This window comes from Bactrocera dorsalis, chromosome 1 (genome assembly GCF_023373825.1).
Source record: "Bactrocera dorsalis isolate Fly_Bdor chromosome 1, ASM2337382v1, whole genome shotgun sequence".
Lineage (NCBI taxonomy): Eukaryota > Metazoa > Arthropoda > Insecta > Diptera > Tephritidae > Bactrocera > Bactrocera dorsalis.
In genome coordinates, this window is record NC_064303.1 from 6937108 (window position 1) to 6947460 (window position 10353).

Below are 10353 nucleotides of genomic sequence, written 5' to 3' on the forward strand. Positions count from 1 at the left end.
TAAAACTGGCGTCAAGCGCAGACATCCTGAACGATGACCTCTCCTCTTGGACTTAGCCACTGAACTCCATCTGGTATGGCAAAGGACCAAACTGGTCTATGCGTGGCTTATCGGGCTAACAGATTAGCATAACCTAACACTAATATATTTTGCTTAGTTTTTCAAGATGGAAAAATTTACTACATCTACAATAAAATGCCATATTTTTCTAATTTCGTATGATTTCAACAGTCTGGTAACTCTACATGAATGTAAACAACAACGCAACTCAACACACATACAAAATATGTTTGCAAAATAAAACCAACACAACACAAATCTAATGAGAGCATACTCAGCTAACCGGCAAAAAAGAGAGTACCTACAAAAACAAAACGCACAGTCGAACAAACCACCAAATTGTGTATACAAAAACAACAACAATGGTGAAAGCAACACAACGCCACTTTGTAGTTCAAGTTCAGCAGTGAAGCAATTACAAAAACAAATGTGAACAACAAAATGTGATAAATCATAAGAAAAAAGTGCGTTGAAAAGAGCACCGAACACGTGATGGCAGTGGTGCCAAAACCTGCCTCAACATTGTGCAGTAGCGACAAGTGGAACGGTGTCGGCGTGATTATTACTAGGCGCAGAGGTAGGTGCGGTGGGCGCTGTGGGGTCGGTCTTTTGGTCACAGTGCGTACAGAGTTGAAATGCTATTATCAGTTATAATGGCTGGAATATGTAACAATAACGCTGCTGCTGTTCGGCAGGTATGTAGCAGGTGCAGCGCGGCAATTTCGCCGTTAACAGTGCACGAACGCTGCAGAAGTTAACAGCGCACTGTAAAGCGCCGATTGCAATTATGTTATAGCCGCGCTTGTTGGACACTTATTCGGCAAGACATTCAACAGAAGGTGTTATCATTTCACAGCGAGCGGACGTATACGACGGAGCCGCAATAAAATGTGCGCGCATTTACCGTTTAAAGGTGAGAGAGTTTTAGTGAATTTGAATTTGAATTTCTTGTAAGTGTGCAAATCTTTGTTTATGTGTATAAATTCATTCCAAATGCGCGCGTCTCTAAACAGCAATAACGGTAAATTTAAAAAGTAAGCGATAAAATATGAATTATTCTGCATTTTGGAAATTGAAAATGAACGGGTGTGAGTGAATTAAATTACTGTTTCGTGTATAAACAAACAGCGAGTTGCGTTGTAAGGCAAATGTAAACAAAAGTGGCAGAACAGCAGAACGAAAAGAATAACATTTCGTGAACAATAACAAAAACAAATACAAGGAAAGAAAAATGAATAAAAATTTTCAAAAAAAAAAAATAATTTTTGTGGTCTTTGTGAAATTATGTGAATAAAACAAAATTTTGAGATAGTTACAGAAATATATACAGATGTACAAGTTTCCTATCTTTAGTCACTGAGTTCCATTTGCTTAATGTTAAAATGGAAAAAGAAAACAAAAATTTAAAATAAACAAATATTAAAAGTAAACAAAATTGTTTGCATGTGTATACGCGCTTATTTAGCAGTGAAAAAAAAAATTATATTTTTAAAATTAAAAAGTGAAAAAATACGGTAAAAAGTTTTTAATAAAAAAAAGTTCAATATGACAAAAAAAATGTTTTTTGATAATAAACTTTTTGAAAAATTAAATTTTAATTATTTTCATAAAAAAAATAGTTATAGTGATAAAAAATTCTCTGAAGAATAAAATTTTAAATATTTTCATTGTAAAAAAAACAATTCATTGGTAATAAATTCTCTGGCAAATTTTATTTTAAGTATTATAATACTTTAATTGCAAGTAGAAAAAAAATTTAAAATTTATGTGCTTATTTAGCGCTGAATTTAAGTAAAATGTTTTGTTGTTGTATTTTTAAAACTAAAAATTATTTTAAAAAATTTACTACGCATAGAATTTTTAATAAAAAAAATCAAGTTGACAAAGAAAAACATATTTTTTGAAATACATTTTTCGAAAAAGTATTTATTTGAAATAAAAACAGAAGAAAAAAAGACAAGAAAATTTAACTTGGCAAAGAAAAAAATAATTCTCTGAAATAAATTTCTGACAAGAGAGAAAAAAAATTTAACTTGGCAAAGAAAAAAGTCATTACTTGAAACATTTTTTTCGGAAAAAGTAAACCTTTGATAAAAAATTCTTAGAAAATTAAATTTTAACTATTTTCATAAAAAAAAAATGATTGACAACACAAACCAAATTTTTTTCTAAAGTTTGGCTCATAACAGAAAAAGTAATTTCCGCGTTCTACGTAGTGAGCCTCCAATATTGAAATATTTGCTTAAAATACCCAACCGAGTGTTGTACAGTTTAATAATTTCTTTGCAAATCACATTTTAATTACTTTGATCGACAAAAAATTGTGAAATAAAAAAAGTTTTAATCACTAAGTCACTGCATGAAGAAAGAACAGTGTCATATGTACATACAAATTTTAATGGAAATTTCTTCAATTGAGTGAATTTTAATTGCAAGTGATAAAAAGCATTAAACGAACCTGTTCAACCCATTACAGTAAAACTGCGATAACCTTAACTAGTGGTAATCATTACTGTGAAAATTTTCAATGATTAAAAATAATAATATTTTGAATAAAGCATGAATGTATTATTATGGAGTGAATTGAAAAAAGTTTTCAAATAAGGTGAAAAGTGGCATGTAACTACAAAAACAATTAGAAATATTTATTTTTTCGAAATTGTTGCATACTTGTAGGCAAAATAAATTATTGTATTGCTCATATGCTTGAATTGGTAAAAAAGCATGTTACAATATTTTAAAAAGTGAAAAGTGACATTAAATCGGAATAAAAAATATGTTGAAATAATAAAAAAAATGTTATAATTTTAGGTAAATTAAAATCTTTTTGTTACTTTTAAAGCTTGAATTGCAAAAAAAAACCTGAAAAAAATTTTAAATGTGAAAAGTGACATGAAATTTAAAAAATAATTAAAAAATATTTAATTATTAAAAACTGTATTTATTTCAAAAAAAAATATTAATTGTTTTTTGCGAATTTTTTGCACACTTTTAATCGATACAAATTATTGTATTGCCTTCAAAGTGAAGAAAAACTCATAAACAATTTTATTACTTACAAAGTACCCTTTTACATTTCTTTTACATATTTTTAGGCGAAAAAAATTATTAATTTCAAAAAATTTCAGGCGATTTGCAGAAAATCCAACAAATATATTTTAAAAAGTGAAGCGATTTTCTAATTGGAAAATATTTAGAATTTTTTCGACATTTTTGCTTACTTTAAGGCAAAATTTTTTTATAATTTTGGAAGTTACCATTTATATACTTCTTATACAGTTACTGGATTACTTAAAATTTATGTCATAATATTGACATGAACTGATATTGAAAAAAATAATTAAAAAGTATTTTGTTTTCGCGCAACTTTTGCATACTTGTAGGAGAAAAAAAAATTATTACTTGCAGGGTTCCTTTATGCTTTTTTTGCATGTAATTAGGCGTTCTCTTTTCATTACTTTTAAATAATTTCAGTTGATTTGGAAAAAAAACCAATCAAATATATTTTAAAATTTAAAAAAAAAATATTTATTACTAGTTTTAAAATTTTTGCATATTTTTAGGCGAAAAAAAATTATGACTTTCGAAGCATACGTTTACTTTCAAAGTGACTATTTTTATACTTCTCAAACGGTTAATGGTATTACCTATTCAGTCTATACTCTTAAACTCTCAGAGCTGTACTGAGTAACGTACTCATGGTATAAAATATATTCAATTAAATTTTAAGTTTTAAATTCTTATAGTATTGCATTATATAGAACATAAATTTGAAAAAATTCTATAGAAAATGAATTTTATTAGTAATTTCAAATTATTATTTTCCAGTATGAAATGTCGCAAATAAATTTGTAAGAGAGTAAAGTTTATACAAATGTATAACAAATTGTTCTTAGTTTATTTTTGAAATTGCCTAAAAAAGTCAGATGTACATTGTTTAAAGCTCTAAATGTTATTTTTAAATATTTTTTATATTTTACAGAATTGGAGTTCTTAAAGATATTTAAAGATATCTAAATAAAAATGTATCAATGAAACTATCAAAACGTCAATTTTTACCAAAAAATGTGAAGTTGGAAGTATTATGAAACTACTAAAAGCTCTATTTCTACTAAAAAATGTGAAGGTGAATGTACTAAAACAACCAAAAAATCACTTTTTACCAAGAAATCTAAGATACTTTTTGTGAAAAACATTTTTTGAAAAATATTTTGTGAAAACATACAATAAATATACCAAAAAATAAATCAAAATCGCTTAAAGGAGTACCATCAGAAATAAGACGGTTAAACAACAAAAGTCAAGGTAGAAATAAGCACTTCTAAATAAATGGAGCAGAAAGTGAAAGAGCATATGGAAAGTAAAACAGGCAGTATAAAAGCAAAGTGGACAAAAAAACAAAAATCAATAAAAAAATATAACGACAACGATTCGAATAATAAGCGGCAATAAGTAGTGGTGCAACAAAAAAATATAATTATTATTGCAAACAAAAAAATTAAATTAAAAAAACATACCCTTTTAAAAGCGCTTTTAAAACTACAGCATTGCCTGCTTTTAGGCGCACATTACAATAATCATAAATACTTAATAGCTTACGCCCCACTCAAAAAGCGCTACATAATGCTTTGTAAAAATGGCAGCGCCTTAAATTTACGAAAAGAAGAAGTGAGCTGTCACAGCGAATAACGGTAAGCGGCGAAGTAAAACTTTCGGCCAACATTAAAGTTTGTGAAGCATTAAAGAGTGCAGCAGAGCATGGCATTAGAGCGCGCGACAGCAGTGTGAGCAAAAGTGTATAAGTGTTGAGACTTAAAGTGACCAGTGGAAAGTGCGAAGTGAAGGAAAAGGTGCGTAAAAGTGTAAGTGAAAAGTGAATTGAAGTGTGTATCGAATTAAGGTCATAGTTCAAAATGTGAAAATAAAAAAAGGAAAATATAAAAAGCGAAATTTTCCAAAAGTGTCAAAGTTACAAGAGAAAATGTCCTTGTAGTACTACTCAATAAATATCGCGAAGAATTTATCATTGAAAGTTTGCTTTGCCCCAAAACAAATTTCTCATACGAATTCAATATCAGCTATTGAATATAAAAAATACTTATTTGAAACAACACATCCAAGTAAGCTGCACACCGCATATCCTCTTTGCCAACACACAAAAAGCGCATGAGCTTCAATACCCAATAAAATAAAGTAATCCAAATAAAATCGCAGCTAAAATTGTAAGTGAAAAAGACACTGCGAGATAAACAACTGATCCAGTGTGTGTTAACTGCCCGTAAACAAGCTTACGGCATTAGGCGGCGCGTCTACGGAAGCAGCAGCTACAGCAGCAGTTGTGGTAAAGGACATTCGGCACAAACATACTGAAAATTTAATGTGTTTTGCTTAAAAGATACGCGCTTGGTTTTCGAGAATTTAAGAGGTAAGTGAGTTTTATGACTTTTTATATGTTTGTGTAATCTTTAAATATAAAATTACGCGTCCCGTTGTTGGTCCGCGATGGACTTCTAAACTACTGAATCGATTTCAGGAAAATTTAGCACACTGTGTCCAGTTCGAACCAATTTAGGAGATAGGATAGTAAAAACAATTCATAAATAGAAAATAAAGTAAAAGATATGGACGCTCTATTAAGGGGACATCTCTATTAACCATGCACATTGGTCGGTCCCACAATTTGTTAATGATTTTTAAGTACAATCTGTTGAGCGAACAACTCCATTAACTGGACAGAAAGTCTAGTGACTAGACATAGAAAGCAGACTTAAATTCGTTATTTTTCCAATATTAAATCTTAAGGACAATTCTTTGGATTCTTTACCGACAAAAACGTTTTTCGCCTTTATTCGTGAATAAAATTTTCACTGTATTGAAAAGTTTATTATATATATATGTAGTTAAAATTATATATAGTACTGTGATTTGTCCATTTGATCTCCTTCAAAGTAACCCCTCCCTCCACAATACACTAATGCTAACGAATTTTCCAGTCATCATAGCACTTGGAAAAATCCTCCGTCGTGGTGGTCATCAGAGCCTTCTTCGATTCAGCTTTTTTACCCTTAATTGAGTCAAAACAGTGTCTTCGAAGTGGTCATGTGAATTTGCTGAATAGCCAGATGAGTGCTATGTGGATCGGCAGGACACACTGGAGAAAAGGCGCAGAGAGTTTTTTTCTCGGATAGCTCGTATCTAAGGAGCTCTTCGTCAATCTTAGCATTAACTACCAAACCATTGTAGAGGTTTTCAGGCAGCTGTGACTGCTATGAAGGTAGATATACTCCTTGCAAAGTGCAACAACTCCGACACTAAAACGCCAATACTTCCGCTGAGTTCGCTAACTGTGCGCTCAATGTTAGTAAAGGAGTGTCTGTCTTGACTAGAAATAGAATCAAGCAACTCCATCATTACACTCGTTTGCGTGCCTGGTCAAAGCTGAATCGCTGGCAACTGCAAAGCCGGTGATTTAGCCCGCTCAAATCGGAATAGGACAAAGTTAGATCTCTATTGTGGTCCTGCGTTCTAACACTAGACCAACAGACCTCGAGTGCGCTTAGCAGGCGTTGAGCGTCGAACCACTCTTGTGCAACTGGAAGATCCCTCTGGCCTAAAAAGAACACATGAGATCTTATGAACTACATGCCCTTAGCAGATACTGGTCGACGACCCTGGAGTGTGCGACTGCAAGATCCTTGTGGTCCAAAAAGAACACATGAGATCTGCTGAAACTACTGGCCCTTAGAAAAGTTTCTCTTGCAGCAATCGTGGCGTTTCTCACTGTCCAGTGGACCTTCATCTCGCAAAGTTAAAAATATTGTTGGATGCAAGTTGCGAAAGTTGATGGAAGAGGGTGAGCTGGAGGCATCCAGGCACTTCCTGCTCTATTATCCAGCCTTTGGAACACCGAGGTTGAAACAGCTCCCCAGTCAGACCTTCGGCAAATTAGAAGATATAGACGAAACTGACAGTAGATAGATAGGAAAATTGAGGCCTTTCACTGTCAAATCAAATATGTATGGTCACAAGGTCCAGCAACCTGAACAATTCCAGGAGCCTGCTGAGGGTATGTGATTCCTTGAGCTTTAAATTGCTACCACATCCACAGTATTCTCCATATCTGGCCTCCAGCGACTATTTCCTGTTGCTGGAACATCTCAAAAATGACGAAAACTATGGCCAATTTGAACAAAGTACAAATTGTCCTATAATCAGTAACTAACTCTTGGAAGGAACTATGTTGAATAAAAAAAAATATGAATTTTGCCGAGCAAATGGGTTTTACTATGGTAGGCCGGGGAATTTCAATTGACCTGTTACATTCAAAATTATTTACACACTCTACCTTGAAACTTATTTATCATTTTTGTATAATTCATTTGATATTAGCATTACTAGGTGCTTAGCTTTAGTGAGTTCAATAATACTGGTGCTTTCTTTTTATGCGATATTTTGTTTTTGCTTTTTGCAAGATATGTTAAAAGTTGTATTTTACACATATTTCCTTGAGAATATGCTTCTTATTCTATAACCTGCACTTAACTTACTTACCTCAATAATAAGCTACAACTAATGTGCCGCTGTAATAATATGTACCATAACGTCACCTCAAATACAAAACAACGTATTATCAAAAAAATCTAAATTAAGTTTTTTGTTGCTTACGATTCACTAAATAATATTAAAAATTAAATTTTCAGATGCCGCTGTCAGATATAACCAATACATAACCAAAATATAACCAATAATTAACCAATACATAACCAATATATAACCATTTTATAACCGAAACTCAATTTTTGTTTCCATGTGAAACCCCTGATTATATATGTAAAATCGTAAAATTCCAAGCTTCTGCTTCCAAGTATAATATATAACCTATATATAACCACTATATAACCAAAACTCAAATTTTGTTTTAATATGAGTGGTTTCTATTATATCGTTTTTCCTTCATCTGTAAATTTATAAAAAGTGATGTTATGTTATTTTGTATTTTAGGTGTCGATTTGTATGTAATACTCATTCGACCATGAAAGCATCTGCTAGTCAACGAAAAAAGTGATGTCATAAAATAGTACCGTTATTACATATGCGCAGGGCACACTTTTCGAATGTCATATTGGCGCTTTACTTAACGAAGTACGATAACGGTACCCATTACGCGTAGGTGCACAAATGATGAGAGGCTTATGAAAAAGAGAACTTGAAAAAAATTTCGCACGAAAATGGCTTATGTTCCGGTTAACAATGTACATGAGTGTATAAGTGTATGAGTGTATATTTGTGTATGTGTGTGTTGTTGCATAAATTGTATTGCTGCAATTCGATAGCACTTTTGTTAAACGCGAATTTGTAAGAAACGCAATGAACCGCATGGCTGCTATAATAAATTGCGCAGCTAACGACATCCATTGCTGATGAGTGCTCACCTCGTTGTAATTTAACAAGTGCTTCAGCAAAAAGGTAGCATGTGACTGTATGTGTGAGCGGTAGTGGAGTACTTTTATATTTATGACAAAAGCAGTAAAGTAGGAACGAAAGAATACAAAAACATAATGTGCGTAGATAAAATGCTAGACTATAGTTGAAAAAACTGCTGCGTGCTTTTAGGTGCTTCAGGTAGTTTTTTGCCAAATTGACGTAAGGGCACTGGATTTTCGGTTAATATAACTTGGCATTAGAGCACGAAACAATTTATCGTTATTTAGTTAAATAAAATACAAATAAAAAAAATTTTTTAAATATTCCAAATTTAATTTCATTAAAATAACTGAGGAGCCAAAACCAAAATCACGTAAACTTAAAGAACAACAAAAAAAACTAAAACTTAAATGTGTGTTCCAAAAAACCCGCTTCATGCCTTATGCGCCTAAAAGTGCACTACAACTAAACCCCTAAAAGTATACGACACTTTGAAAATTTCTCCCTTTGTGCAGCAATATTATCAGCCAATGTCAAGCGTGTAGGTTTCATTGAAAATAAAGTTGGCTTCTAGCTATCAATTTGCGATCTTCATGACGCTGCAATACACCGGTGCGATTGAAATAACAAAGCAATGCTCATGAAATTGAAAATTTCGCCAATAAGACATACGTACGTCCCCAGGAGCGTGCTTGACAAAAGCGAAAGCAAAAAAAAAAAATCAATCAGTGCTGTGCAGTATGCAGGACACCTGCTGAGTTGTGAATAAATTAGATTTTTTTCTATTTTGAGCTTGGCTTGAATGAATACAAATTGCCGCATCTGTTTTTGTGACAGTAAAAAGCTGCTGATTTTTGCTTCTTGGGCGTACTTATATTAAAATTTATTTACGCAGCGGTGAATAGAGTGAAATGAGCATTTTAGGTTTGGAGTAGTTGGGTATGAATGTGGGGAATTTATTATTAAAATAAGTGCAATTATGCCTAAGGGTGTGCATAGATTGTAGCTATTTGTAGAAACTATAACTTTCTTTAAGAGTTAGGGAAGAAAATGGCCTAAATTTGGCACGATATTTCAGATGTAAAGAAAAACGAGTCAAATAGTTATTTTTAAGGCTTTATTTAAAGTTCGCTTGAGTAAATACCACCTGACCGAATTTGATCCGTACTCACCAAAATAAAACTTTATTATGTCCATCAATATAGCGTTATTTAAAATGCAAAATAACGTAACATCACTTTTTATAATATGATGTAGGAAAAAATGTATTTATTATTGTTCCAAGTCGAATTTTGAGATAGTTTACTTTAAAAAAACAGAAGAGTTTTCTCTAGTTGATGCTGACTGACTTAAACGTTTTGACACTACTGTAGATCGGAAAGAGGCTACTGTTTTAATTTTTTACCAGTGGAATACTCTTTTTAGCACCCTAAAGTAAAATAAAATAATTTTTGAACCTTACCTTTAAGAATTGTATTCTTAGGAATCATTTTTCAGTTGTGTTTCACTTCTGTAACTTTCTTAGTTTGAATAGCAATCCAAGTCTAAACATCTTCAAAATATTGCCTCGCAATTTATAGCAAGTCTAACGGTTATAAACTAGATACAATTGGCCAGAAACTTATCTCTTTATATACTTAAGAAATTTTGAATATGTTGTACTCAAAAAAAAAAGTCCTTCGGTGCTGAGTTAAGACTTTACAGTGGATTACTCAGCAAACCGATGTTTTAAGTGCTCAAAAATGTAGTTTTTTCAAACGATGTATTTTATGAGAGCTCGCATTGTCATGGTGAAGAGTGATCCGTCTTCGGTGGTTGGCTTTCCTGAATTGTTGAAATGCAACTGGCAAACAAATGGTTATGTGCCAC

General features: G+C 32.0%; 1 long non-coding RNA gene across 1 annotated transcript; it reads left to right on the forward strand.

The window, feature by feature from the left end:
• The first annotated feature begins 539 nt into the window (after positions 1–539).
• LOC125775764 (uncharacterized) lies at positions 540–5028 on the forward strand. Its single transcript, XR_007421371.1, has 2 exons — positions 540–973; positions 4043–5028. It is a non-coding gene; the product is annotated as an uncharacterized LOC125775764 (long non-coding RNA).
• The last annotated feature ends 5325 nt before the right edge of the window (positions 5029–10353 follow it).